This window comes from Melospiza georgiana, chromosome 9, assembly GCF_028018845.1.
Source record: "Melospiza georgiana isolate bMelGeo1 chromosome 9, bMelGeo1.pri, whole genome shotgun sequence".
NCBI classification, from domain to species: Eukaryota; Metazoa; Chordata; class Aves; order Passeriformes; family Passerellidae; genus Melospiza; species Melospiza georgiana.
This window is the reverse complement of record NC_080438.1, coordinates 9,757,920-9,771,666: the sequence shown is the minus strand read 5'-3', so window position 1 is coordinate 9,771,666 and position 13,747 is coordinate 9,757,920. Positions and strand designations below refer to the sequence as shown.

Sequence of the window (13,747 nt, the reverse complement as noted above, 5' to 3'; positions counted from 1 at the left end):
CATACCTAGTGTTTGTGCTGGGAACAGGAGGGGAATCAGGCCCAGGAGCTCAACAGGGCTCCTATGCGTTGAATTTGGAGGATTTTTGGTTCAGTTGGACATCAAGGCACATTGCTACTAGCAGTGCAAGTAGACTGGTTTCTAATGAGAATGAAAGATTTGATGCTCTGCTTCTTTGCCTTTATGTTTAGCACACAGCACTGCGGTTTAAGGTGGTAATGTACAGTGATCATCCTGATTTTACTGTGCACAGATATTCTTGTTTATGTAAGGTGTAGAGCAGTTGCTGATCAGGCCAGGAGGCAGCTGATATCCATTGCAGTAAATGGTGTGGACACAGATGTAGAAACTGAACTGATTTCTGCTGTGCAATCCTTGTACACACTCTCTCTGAATGTAACTCTCCCCTTTAAGAGTTTCATTATATTTGTCCTCATTTTTATCTTCTAAGTCTGCAGAAGAGAAGCAACATGAGTATAATGAGGTATTCTTTGCCCCTCTGGAAGTGCTGAATTATTTTTTTTAAAGTTGAGATCACACAGCAGAATTTATTCTTAATAGTACAGAAGAGGACTTATCCACACAGTGACGTGGGAGATAAATAGACAGGTGAGCAGCAACTGCAGTACATGATAGTGGCCCAGCTTCAAACTTGCCTTTCTTTCAGCTCTTCAGAGGTAAAGAACATAGAAAATTAATTTTGCTCAAAATCTGAAGCAATTCTATTTAGGTAATAAGCTTGATTTCTTATAGGAAAGATTGGTGTTTTGTGGATTAAATGTCTTTGTCCCAAGGATTCAATCAATACCTTTCCTGCCTGAACTTCTCTTAAGGCTTCATTAAAGCTGGGGACATCCTCAGCATGTAACTCAGGATAAAGAGCCACAGGTGTAAAGTTCTCTCCTGTGAGATGAAAGGTCTTGCCAGAAATAAAGAGAGAAAACCTTAGTGGTTTAGTTAGGCATTGAATTATGCCTTACACTTTAAAATCTTATCCTGGATTGCCTTTGTTGAGGTTTCTTGGCATGCCTAGATGAACTTGTTTGGATGGGTGGATTTGTGGTGCCGTTATGCAACGTGTTGCTGCTGACTTGGTCCCTAAAGCCAAAGTGTTGTAAAACATGATGTAGATGCTTCTGCTCTTTGTGCAAGCTGCTGTTTGTAAACCCAGTATCAGAACACACTGAGGGTGCAAGTGCTGCTGGGGAAGAGGAACAATGAAAGAGTGCTTGCAGTTGGGAAGATACCAGCTGTATTTGCAGCTGTGCTCTGTGCTAGGAAGGAAGGATGAAGTGGATGCCTGGCAAAATAGCAAGGGAAATGGTGCCAGAGCTAGAAAAGGTTGCAGAAAGACCAAAGCATGGTCTCCTTCTCTGCGTCAGGGGGGGAATTTTCAGGAACACAGCATAAAACTGTTAGTTTGTGAGTTTGGGTGAAATCCAGTTGCTCCTGCTTCTGTATGAATTCCAAATAGTGGAAAATACAGAGCAAAGGAGCAGTGTGTCTCTTGAAAAGGCCAAATCTCACCTTGAGAGACACAAGGTCTCACAGCTTCTCTGGAAAGAGTTTAAGGCATTTTTTAAAGACAGAGGCTTCCAGCTGCCACTGAGCCTCTGGCTCCTCCTGAATTCAGCCTCAGGAAGGAGCTGAGGGATTGGCTGAGCTGGGGATGCTGCCCCTCAAACAGACCAGCTACTGCTGACTTGCAGGGCTGAGCTTTGGTTTAGGTGGGAACATGCTAGCAGCTGAGCTCCCTCTGTGCTCAGCCACTAACACAGCAGAGAAGAGGCACTCAGAAATGCTGCCAAATGCTGCTAAGAGTCCCTCCAGTAGAGGGGCTGAAAACTGAATACAAAATTGATTTCATGTCCAAATTCTGAGTCTATGTGTTGTTCGCATTTGAAAGGCATTATAAGACATCTCTTCAGTCTTCTTTAGTTGAGGTTCTGCCATTTGTTGCTTCTTTCCTTTTTTAATATGAAAAGAGCATGAAGCAGTGATTCTGCTAGTACAGTGGCACATAAAGGTGCTGTGATTTTAAAATGTAGTCTCAAATGTCTGTAGTGCTGACCCAGGTATGATTCCTTTCTGTGAGTCATAACTGGATAAGCTTAAAGCCCTGATTGTTAGAAATGTATCATAGCAGCCTGTAACACAGGGCAACTTTTTTTAAATCTCTGGGTGTAGAGCCAAGTCCTGATGTGTGCAGATGTTGAGATTGCCTGCAGTAAGTTCTCAATAACACAAATGAGGACAAGATGTTTCTGATGACATCAAACTGCAGCATATCAAAATCATGATGCTGCTTTTTCTGTCTCCTCAGACTTAAAAAAAGTAATCAGCCCTGGGACAGATCAGCATTATGTGGCTGGAAATGCAGTGCACTGTGCTTTAAATGCCACAGGACTCCAAAGAAAACTTCAATGTGGCTACAATGGGCAGTAAGTACAGAGAAAGCAAGGCCATGCTTTTCCAGCATGAACTTTGTAGAAGAGTTCACATTCCAGCCCTTTCTGTTATGTGCTAAATTATTTTCAATAGAAATCACCTACAATTAGCTCTGCATGAACTAATTACCAACTGGGTTTTCAAGACTGCTTGGGGAAAGCTGCAGCTCCTGTGTTTTGGGACAGGATGGAGTGTCAGGGGGAACTGGCACAGCCTGAATTTCCTCAGCTCTCCTGCTGAGCCCCTCTGCTGAGGGCAGCTACCCCTCAGAGCCAAGGCCAATACACGTCATTGTGATGTGACTGTGAGCTGCGCAAGTTGCCCTCACCAACTTCACACAGACAGAAACCAGTCCCAGGCCCAGCAGAAGGATATTATCATGTGAACTTCTGCAGAGGGCTGGCCTTTGGAACACTAGTTCCAGTGACCCATGAAACTGAATACAGTCATGGCTCTGACACAAAATCCGTGGCAGCTTTCCTGGCCTGCAGACTGTATTGTAGTACCCTAAAAACTCTACTGTCTTGCAACAGAACAAGAATGAATTTGTTTCATGGTTTTACCACTTTTTAGTTCCAGAGCAGGCTCAGAAGTACTGAGGAGGAGTGATTGACCCAAAAGAAAAGTAGGTATTGAAAACCCACTGTATAATTAGGGATACCTTTCTCTTGAACATTTTTAAGATGCTTCACTGTAGAAGTAAAACAAAACCAGAATATTCACCAGCATCAGTGTATTCCCAGGAGCCTTCCTAGGGGAATATGCTAAGAAATAAGCCTTCCATATCAGAAGAATATCACTAAAAGTCAAATTGCTAAAGCTTAATGTGATGGCATGCTTTAGAATAAAACCACCTGCCACCAGGGCATTAAATATCTGCTATAAGTGAAGAGATGTCCAGCAAGCATTTATCAAAACTAGATCATTACCATTTTTGCCAGTAAAATGATGAAAAATTTTAAACTATGAATAAATGAATGAATGTTTATTCACCATTAGCAATCAGTAGAGTAATTTCTTGAAGGCTTTTAAAATTTCTATTTCCCCGTTAATAGTCTCCTTTGTTTTCTCTGTCTATTTAATGTGTGGAGGAGGTAGATCTAACTCCTCATCTCTCATTCCTTTCCCAGTTCTCCCTTTCCGTCTTATATTTTTTTTTCCATGCATTCTCCTATTCTTCCTCTGAGGCCTGATCCAAAGCAGACTTGTGTTTCCAGGGCAGGGATGGGAGATTACAGTAAGTTGGTGTGGCTGGTGAGTGAGCCTGCAGTAATTGTAGCCCCAAGACATGATGCTGGCAGTGGCTCCACGGGGCAGCACTGATGCCTCTGTGCTCTGCTGAAGTGCTCACACTCCTCAGGATGATCCAGAGGACAGTGATGCTGCTCTGGCCTGCTATTCCCCTGGATATGACATTCAGCCATCCTGCTGCAGTGACAGGTTTTTTTTTGATTCACACAAATCTGCTCTAAAGATGCAGGGAGAGCTCTGGCTGTTGGTGTGGTGGCTGGGGAGTGGAAAATAAGATCAGCGAGCAGGAGCAGGGAAATAAAATCTCCACAGCTTGACATCCAGGTGCTTACTGTATCTCAATAAACTTTGGTGCCATACAATAACTATAAAACAAAAGGAATACCCAATTTTGGGGGAAGAGGCCTTCCTCACAATACTAGTCCAGACCTGCCAGTACAGGGTACATTATAGGGCAGTGTCCTGCCTTGCTTTATATCAAATTATGCTAAATAAATAAAGGAGATCTGTGTGACAGTAAGGGTCTGGGCAGGAAAAAAATTAAGTAAAATTTCATGGCAATAATGAATAAGTGATTAATATCTGGTGACTATCTTGCTGGGAGCAGTTTTTTTCAGAGAGATCTATGATGGGGCTTGTTTTATGATCCCAAAGGGCATCACACATCATAGTGTGCTGAGAGGCTGCAGAACAGATTGGGAAGTAGTTCTCAGTACTTAATACCTAGGGATCCTCAAAAGCCATTTCCTCTTAGGATCACACTTCCTTTGATCATTGGGGTTATTAATTATAGATACCTTGAACAGAACAAGGCACTCTTACTGTACTCCTCAAACAGTGTCTCATTTAAAAGGAACAAAATATTGTACTTAATTAGGGGCTTAGCTCTGGTGTCTTTTCAAGGCACTTTGGTATTGATTTGACCATGATAACCAACTCTAGCAAATATTATGCCATTAATAATAAAGGGAGCATGTAGACATAAAAGTGTAGGAAGGAAGCACCAAAATGTTTGTCATTCAGCCTGCCAGAGCAGTTGCAGTATAACCACCCAATATAGGATTTAGAATAAATGCTATATGAGAATAAATATTATATTATTTATATGGTTCAGAAGCGTCTGCACTTATGTGGAGACCTTTCCTTTGTGCTATTTTCTTAATTGTATCAAGACCATGCTTCATCAAGTGAGTTCAGGCAGAAGCATTTGAAGCTTAATTTTCTCTCTGGATAAATGGAAGCATATTGTTTCTGCCTTGACTCTTTAGGCTAATTTTGCCTCTGCTCTGCTTTTGTCTTACCTGTGCTTTGGTCATCATGACTAAACATATGAAGTTAGCCATAAAATTAACCAGGTGAGCATCAATCTGCATATGTGCTTGTTCACTTTACTCTTAGCATGTGTTGATTCTTCCTTGTAATCAAGAAGTTGTATTAATGGGCTGAGATAGGTTTATTCCTGTACATTCTGGTCTCATAAGAAGCTTTCACTAATATTTGCCTCACACTGCAATCTGCAATGTGTGGCAGAGATACATCCAGGATTTCCTGGCTTGCACTCAGGCAGCAGAGGGTTCCTCTCCCCAGCCATGTGGGTGCCATTCCTGTTGGGGTGGGTGTGCAGAGGTAGGGGCAGGTTACAAGTCAGCACCTGCAGGGCCCTGCTGCTTCCTCAGGGACCTGGAGGGGGACTCATGGTCTCATGGAGCCCTGCAGCCTGTGCCACCTCATTTGGCTCTTGGATGCCAGGATGGCCCTGCAGTTTGGGAGGTGTTGGAGAAGAGCCTCTCTGTGAGGAGAGGGGCAGTGCCTGGCCACCAGCCCTGCTGTCCCCAGGGCTCTGAGGAAAAGGGAATAAGCTTCAGAGGACTTCTCTCCCTAATTTCTTTAGGGAGAAGACAGCAAACTGAGAGGGGAGAAAATGCTCCTCCTGGAGAAGCTTGTGTGACCTGCAGGGAGCACTGCAGGTGCTCTACAGAGCGGTGTTAATGAACTTCTGCTTTGCAAGGGATGAGCTTTAACTGCATTTTTCAGGTAAGACGTGGATTGTATGCATGCCAAGATAGTATAAAGTAAATTTTTAGGTAATTTTTTTATTACCTAGGTGTTCTTGTAGCTACTAAGAATTTGAACTAGTATCAAAACTATATATGCTTTTCTAAATCAAATGAACAAACCACAAAATAAAACCCATCAACCTTCCTCACATGGTTCCTGATTATCAGAATTCCTATTCAAATCAACAGTGATTTTGTCAAATTGTTGAATCACAAAGCTTAACTTGTCAAGTACAGCACTTTAGTATGTCCATACTATACCCAGTTAAGGAGTAGCTCAGAAGTTTAATTCAAGCAGAGAAATAGATACTAAACTTATGCTACTTGTGCTGGGTTTTTTACCTGTTACCACAACATTTGGCATTTGTCAGACTGATTGCAGTCCTTTCTAGGCTCCTCTTCTAATTTGTGAGCCAACAGAACAAAATTTGATTTTATTATTAGCAAAGGGAATTAAAGCTCCAGCTACCCTGAATTTTTATTTTTTTTTTCCTGTGACCACCTTTCTTTTCTGGTTGCCCCCAAAGGGGATCCCAGTTTGAACAGCATACTAGGGAGAAAGTGTAGCTGGAGGGTCCCAAGGCAGCATTTCACAGTAATGCAGCATCCCTGCTCCCCAGGAGATGGGCTGAAGTATCTCCCACAATTTACCTGACCTGATGGCAGTAAGAGGGATTGTTATCTAGGAAATCTGAATTTCAGGTACAGAATCCATAACTGCCAATTGCCTTTGAGATGACTTTTGCCAGCCTTGGCTGAAGACTTTCTTAAATCAGCTTCTTATTGAAAACTCACAAGGAATGGGGTTTAGAAAAAGCAAAATCCTGTTTTCACTAGCCTGTAAACCTTCACAGTTCCTCAACATTTTCATAACACTTTTTCTCTTTCTTCTCCGCATTGTCATGGCTGTTTGCTGCAGTGATTGAGTTTTCTTAACTGTCAGAACAATGTCAAGACAATGTGAAGACAGTGTCAAGGCAAATATAGCAGGGTGACAGTGTGAAGGAGGGAAAGAGGAAAGAGCTGTCAGTACTCAGAGTGCTCTCTAGAGAAAATATTTCCACGATAAAACCATTGTCACCATGCGCTGAGCAAGAGAGAATAAAGCGGAGGTAATTAAGTTACTGCTCTAGGAACATGTCTGGATGACAACTTGGAGGTAAAGAACAACTTAGGAGAGCAGTTTGTGAGGATGTCTTATTGTCCATTACTCTTGTCCCATGTCACCTCCTCAATGATGCTCCCTAACACTTCTTTTCTTTTTCTAAGCTGTGTACCTCAGGGAGGAAAGAGGGGAGGTAGGCCTTGCCCACTGAGGGGAAGGTGAAGGGTTTTCCCACTTGATGTGATTACCAGACACTTTACTAGGTGTCATGAGGCAAGACCTCTGCTTGTGGATAGTCAGCACTGAAAGGTGCTGAGTGTCCTGTTCCCAAATCAGTTCAGGGTTAAGCACAATTTACCTCCACAGTGTATTTTTGTTCTGAAATATCCTTGGAAAGGTGACGCATTGTCACAAGGATGGGCAAAGTACAGAAGTGCAGCTCATCTGGGGCTGAATTCTGGTACCAAAGCCCTGTACTACAGTGCATCTCTACTGAAGGCTTGTGAAGTGTCAAGTGCTTAACAGTTTTCAGGTTTTAAAATTAGGCACTAGTCTTGCAGAAAATCTGTGAATTTGGTCATTGTGCGTGTGCTGTTCCTTCCTCCTCTGCCTTAGAGATGGGGAGAATGAAAGGGTTTTCTAAAATTTCTATCCTTTTCCTGGACATCAGGATAATTGAATGTAAGAGGGTTTAGTTGGATATTTGCCAATATATTGCAGTTCTGGAAAAAGCAGACACCCTGTTGTCAGTGATTTCTAATAACATTATAAATCCCACTCGAGAGGTTTAAGAAAAGTCAAATCATAAACAGTTCCATAAACTCCACCAAATACTTCAGGGATTATATTTTCAGATACAAGAATTAAGTGTTAACTATTCAAAATTTAAAAGGCCAAGTATTTTCCATATATTGTATTTATGTATTTATTATAATTTATTTTAAGGAGGTAGGTTGAAAAGTTAACAGAATTTTTTATTTGTTGCATATGAAATAACTGAACCATAAAAATGCTTGCTTTTCTGCAGTTATCCTATTGCTGGTTTATGCTTATTTGTAATTCATGACAGCATTTTTTTTATTAAGTATAAAAGCATCAAGCCTGGGTGACCTGGCAAATTTTTTCCCCAGCTGCAGCAGCAATGCTCAAAGGAAGCTGCCTAAACTGATTGTAGTCTAGGTTATGTATCACTGAAGGCTGACTTTTCCCCCTTGCCCAGTTAAGGTTTTTTAACCTGAAAATAGTCTGCCATTTTGGATTGAGCATCAGCTGGAGAAGAGTGTGATCCTTGCCTGGGGCTCAGATGCCTCCTCCCATTAGTGTTCACACCTCAGCCATCATGTGGCTCCAGTAATGCTGGATCTCTGCAGCCCTCACACAGGAAGGGCTGTGGGATGGCAGGTGAGTGACCTGGGCCCTTCAAAAGAGGCAGCTAAGAGTGATCAATGAAAGGAGTGATAGGTAAATTCTTACAGTCAGCAATGGAAATTACACATATGAAAAGTGCCTCCATTTCTTATAAGAGTGAGTAAACAATAATGCCATTATTACAAAAGAAATGCTTGCCATATTACAGATCTCTCAGGCACAAGAAGAATCTGGAAAACTCTATGTGTGTCCTCCTGCTAATACATATCTATATTAATGTGTGTGTATAGCATATGAAGGGAGAAACACAAGATCTAAATTTAGTGATTTGAACAGGGAGATCATTTGGATTGCGTTCACAGCACTCTCACTGCAAGCAAGGTATTCACCTTGCCCTTCTCAGCTCAGCATTCTCACCTGCACAACTGTCAGGTGCCTCCTTGCAGGCTCTGAGCCACAATCTGCTGATGTGCTGTAAAACATGCAAAATAACTCACAAGGGAAAAGCTGAAATTATTTTAATGGGAGAAATTTTCTCTGCATATTTGCAGGGAAGAGAAAGAATCTGAAAGAAGTCTGTTCCTTTACACTTGTATGACTGCTGGGCATGACCACAGCTTTAAGGACAACTTTAAAGTCTTTGAGAGAGTCTAAACTGATGTCTAAACTCAAACTCAAAGTACAAGTGTAAGTGCAGGGAGGACAAATGAGTTTTACAAGGTGAAATGCTGGACTGACCTTGAACATGAAAGCAGAGCCCTTGGTATTATCACAGGAAAATGTTAGATTCTAAGACTTCACTTGAGAAGCAGAACTAATTAGAGAAGATTAACAGAAATGAGGCATGTAATAGCTGGAATAGGGCATGACTGCAGTTTGAAAGGCTGAATCACTGGACCTCTCACTGAGGTCAAGATTTTAAGAACACTGGACCTTTTTTAAAGGCAAGTGGCAAGTTTTACAGATGTCCCTGTGGTAGCTGAACATTCATTATAGAATTCAAACTCTGCACATAGGAGTTTCCTCTGTGTTAAGACTGTTTTCATCCTTAATATCTGGGTACATTTCTGAGCATGGGGTCTTATTCAGGGCCACATTCACATTCCTACTACTTTGCAGGGAGTTCTGAAGTGAGGACTAAGTCCTCACTTAGTAGATGAGTCTGCACTACAGTGGTAACACAGTGGAGACTTCTTTGTTGATTTTTTTTCCAATGAATCTATAAACAGATTTTTTGTTTGTGGGGTTTTTTCATCCCAAAGGAGTCTGAAACATATGTTGTAGTTTCTTCCCTCATACTTTCCACTTTGCAATTTTTTCTGTCACTGACCAGCATCCAGAAAACTCTAAAGACCTTTTATTACTGAATGGTAAAAATGTGTCAGAATTGGTGAGACAGCACTTCTGATACACTCCCTGAAGTGATTTCTTTGCCAGCATTGTAGTAATGGTCTCAGCTAAAACCCAAGTGGTTCACATGGAACAGAAAGCATTGGAAGGGACTAATGGTGATCATCTAGTCCAAAGCATTGCATCAACTAGAGCAGAAAGCTCAGCATCCTTTACCTATGATGTGACTACTTCTCGGAACTTTCTCTAATGATTTAGTACAAATTTCTTATTTTTGGAAAGCCAGGTTTACTGTAAGCATGTGTAACCACATGCCTGTGGTTAATGAAAGTGTTGGTGCTCATCAGGGATTGGAGAAAAGAAGCAGTCACCCATGAAGACCCAGAATTCTTCAGGCTGATTCAGAGCCCTTGCATAAAAGATGAGCAGGTTTAAAAGACAGGAAAATCCATCTCTCAGCTCTCTGGGTGTTTGTAATTATGCTAATAAAAGTAAGGAAAGGGTTCCCATGTCTGTAGAAATGTTGACACAATCTGTCTGAAACTGAAGCACAATTAAATAGCGTTGGCAGTTGTTGTTTGAGTGCCCTCTAGAACGTGTTTTTATGTTAGTCCAAAGAAGAAATTGTGCAATTAAAGATGCAAGCACATTTGTGATGCTGTTTATCTTTTGTACAAAAATCTCAGTAAGTGCAATAACAGTCTCCATTTGCTTCTAATAGTATTGAAGAATGCAGTTCCCTCAAAGTTTAGTTTAAGAGCTGGAATATAACTAGCAGAGTAATTGATTGCCAGTCAATCAAACATCTCAAAAGACATGATTCTCCATCTCCTTGAGAAGAAACCACTCTTGATTACCACGCCTGACTTCTGGTTTCATAAGCAAAGCCATGCTGGTCCTCACTGGACATAACACAAAATGAAAGGACTTAGGAAGTTAAACCAGAAAAAAAAAAACCTGAAATCAACTCTGCTTAAGGTTCCTTGTGGAATAGCAGAATTCCAGGCAACAGATGCCTGTGTGACTGCAGCAACCCATTGCCAGCTCAGAGGTGCTGGCTGGGGATACAAGAGGGCCACTCTAGGGTATTTTCCCTGGTCCCTGGGCAGAGAGAACACTGACAGAGACCTCTGGGAACACAGAGTGCCTGCATGACTCTGTAGGCAATTCCCCAAACAAAATGAAGAATGGAGTGTTTATGGCTTTAAGGCTGTAGTAGAAGCGCTGTAAAAATAGATCTGATTTTGTTGTGCTGTCTGCAGAGAGTTACATTTCTCCCTTTTTTTATTCCTTTCTGTGATTTGTCAGATCATTAGGTCAGACTGTTTGCTGGAAAGATTTTTATATCCAGATCCTTCAAAGGTGTTCAGTGTCAATCCTGCCTTCTGCTGTTTAGCTCCATTAGAGGTTTGCTCCAATTACCTCTCAGTCTTGTCACTTCACTACTCTGGAAAATGGTGGCAATCCCAAGTTGCCCACTTGTTTTTTAGGAAACACAATATTCTTTGGAAATAGCCTTTGGAATGTGAAAATGGCAATTAATTTTAGTAACTTTAATCTTCTTGCACTTTTCCACGAGCTCCAAAATGGGAAGATGTTAGACTTAAATTGAATCAGACATTTAAGACATACTCATGAGAAAACAGAACGGATAGTTCTTGTTATATCAAACTGAGGGCATTTTTACATGGGTTGAGGCTTGCAAAATGCTCAGTACCATTAGTATTACAACTTGAATTACAAATGTCAGCTGTATTTAATAAGAGAGAAGGGATGGGTTTAGTTAGAAAAACTGAGTTGGTGAGTCCTACAAAATGATGGGCAGACATTTGCTTTTTGCAGCTGCATTGCAGAGGCACCTACTTGCATTTTGCTCCAAATACATATACAGATGGGGATCAAAAAGGCTTGGGTTATCATTCCACAAACACATATTTTCCCACATTTTATGGTAGGAATCAGTGGAGGCTTGCTTTCAGAATTCTTTTAAGATTGAACAGAGAAAAGAAGAGCTTACAAGGGCCTTGCATATTTTCATCCCATTTAATAGCTCTGATGCAATCTCTGATACATCAGTGTCATTCCTTGGCCTCTCCTCACTGGCATTGCACATTTCTTTTGTTATGCAGCCTTTGATTGCTTATTTCACAAGATTGGTGCCTCCTCTCTCTGTATTTTATTTATGGGGTTATCAAAGGAAATTAAGGGGCTGTTGGAGAAGAGCAGGCAGAGTTTTTATTTCTTTACACCATGTCAGACTTCTGTAGTGTTTTGCCTTCCTTACAGCCAGCACAGCTGCACCCTTCCTGCAGCAGGAAGGATCTGATGCCCGAGGAGCAGCAAGGTGATGTGTATTAGTTCAGACACACTCTCAGGGCTCTCTTTCCAGCTGTTGGGAGGGTGGTGAGTTACACTGCAGGCTGTTCACTGCAGATATCAGAGCCTGATCTCTTCTTCCAGCCGTGTGGACACTCAGGGATGGTTTGCCATCGCAGGAGTGCTAGCACAGCTACTTTGGAAGCACCTACAAATTGCCACAAAGCTTGGCTAAACACCTCAGAAGTACTGCTGTATAGAGATATCTTTTCAAGGCTGCATGATTACAGTGAGGGTTTTGGGTTCCCTGCTGTGAGTAATCTGTCAGTGCAGGTTACCTAAATTGCAGTTGCTTGGATCCTTGCAGACTGATGACTGTCTGTCATTCTGTGTCCTTGCTTTGGCTTCCTGTCAAATTGTGTTGTTTTCAAAGTCTTCTAGCTCACGTTCAAAGAGGGAAAGAAATGTGTCACAGTCAAATTCAGAGCTAGGGCCCTTCTTGTGGAAGAAGGAGCTAATGAGGTGTTCTGTATCATCCTGTTGGAAACCCCAGCAAGGGAGACTGGAACTGTCAAGTGAAGAGTGTGGCCAGTGTCCACTGCCTCTCATGCTGCCTGTAGCCTCCCTGGCAGTCTGGTTGTGAATGAGAGCATCCTTGGCCTTTGTTTCAGAGGACAATCAGCCTTTGGTAGCACCACAGCATACAACAACATAGTTGTACCTCTCAGAAAGCCCAGCAAAGGAACTGTCAGGCCATTGTGTCCGTGGCTGAGCTCTAAGGGAGGGGTACAAAGTTTTATTTGTTTACTCACAGGCTTGATCTCAATCAGTGTGATTGAGTGCACTTTGAAGGAATGTGTCCTGTCTGCAAAGCCCCTGGCTAATGCAGATAAAGATGCTTTGTCTGTCTCATTATTCAAGGAAAAGTTTAAGGCACTAGGCTGCCAGTACGCTCAGCCTTGGGCAGGCAAGCAGGAGCAGTAAAAAGAAGCAAGGAGTTTCTCCCCCTGCCTGCCAGCATCCACCCAGGCCACAATTATTCAGGCACAGCATTTCCCAGCAGAGAAGGATGCACCAGGCAAGTGCCCTGATCCTCGGCTGCTGGAGAGAGGACACAGTGACGGGTTAGCAGCCCATGCCCCTTTTCTACCCACAGAAATATTTAGCCCTTGAAATATTCTGATTTCTGTCCCCGCTGATAAGATTCCAGCAGGCAGAAGCTGCCTAACCCTGAAGTTGCAGCAGCCCTGCTTTGTTGATGCCTGGAGAGGGATGTTTTGCTGGGCCTGGAGGAGCCCTGCAGAGCTGCAGTGGCAGCTGCGTGGTGCCCGCCCAGAGGCCCTGTCAGCTGCACTCTTTGTCAAAAGATGGAAGCAGCTTCATCCTGACCCATTTTATGGGTGAGTAAGATATAATCAATATCATGTAAAGATAAGTATCTCATTGAAAAAAGGTTTATCTGGGTTGTTGGGTTTTTTTGCTGTTTGCTGGTGTGAGAGGGCTTCCACACAATACAGCACTGTTAATGGCTGAGGAAACAGAGAAGTACAGTGAGAACTGAAAAAACATGTCAGTCCCTAAAACCAACAAATTAATCTGTGAAATCAATCTGGAAAGCAATATGTATCACTTATCTCCTTGCTCCAGATGAGTCAATTAGTTTTAAAGGCTTCCCTTAGAAAATGGGCCTTTTGTCCATTTTTGGGCCACCACAAAGAGTAAAGGGAATACTCAAGTTTACCTAGAGATTGAGGCATTGTCTAAAAGATTTTCTTAATGTTGGAATGTGAATTATAAAAACAAACCCAAAAGTAGAAGTATCCCTGGGAGGTCTTTGGCTGCAAACTCCTAT

The 13,747-nt window shown here is 42.2% G+C and overlaps 2 protein-coding genes across 2 annotated transcripts in view; one reads left to right on the top strand and one right to left on the bottom strand.

Annotated features, from left to right (window-relative positions):
- The window catches only part of CRB1 (crumbs cell polarity complex component 1), a 73,553-nt gene that overhangs the window by 53,888 nt on the left and 5,918 nt on the right, over positions 1-13,747 (bottom strand). The window lies entirely within an intron of this gene.
- ZBTB41 (zinc finger and BTB domain containing 41) overlaps positions 5,686-13,747 on the top strand; it is a 46,329-nt gene continuing 38,267 nt past the window's right edge. The window contains exon 1 of the mRNA XM_058030588.1: positions 5,686-5,733. The gene's annotated coding sequence lies outside the window, so the exon portion shown is untranslated. The remainder of the gene's footprint in view (positions 5,734-13,747) is intronic.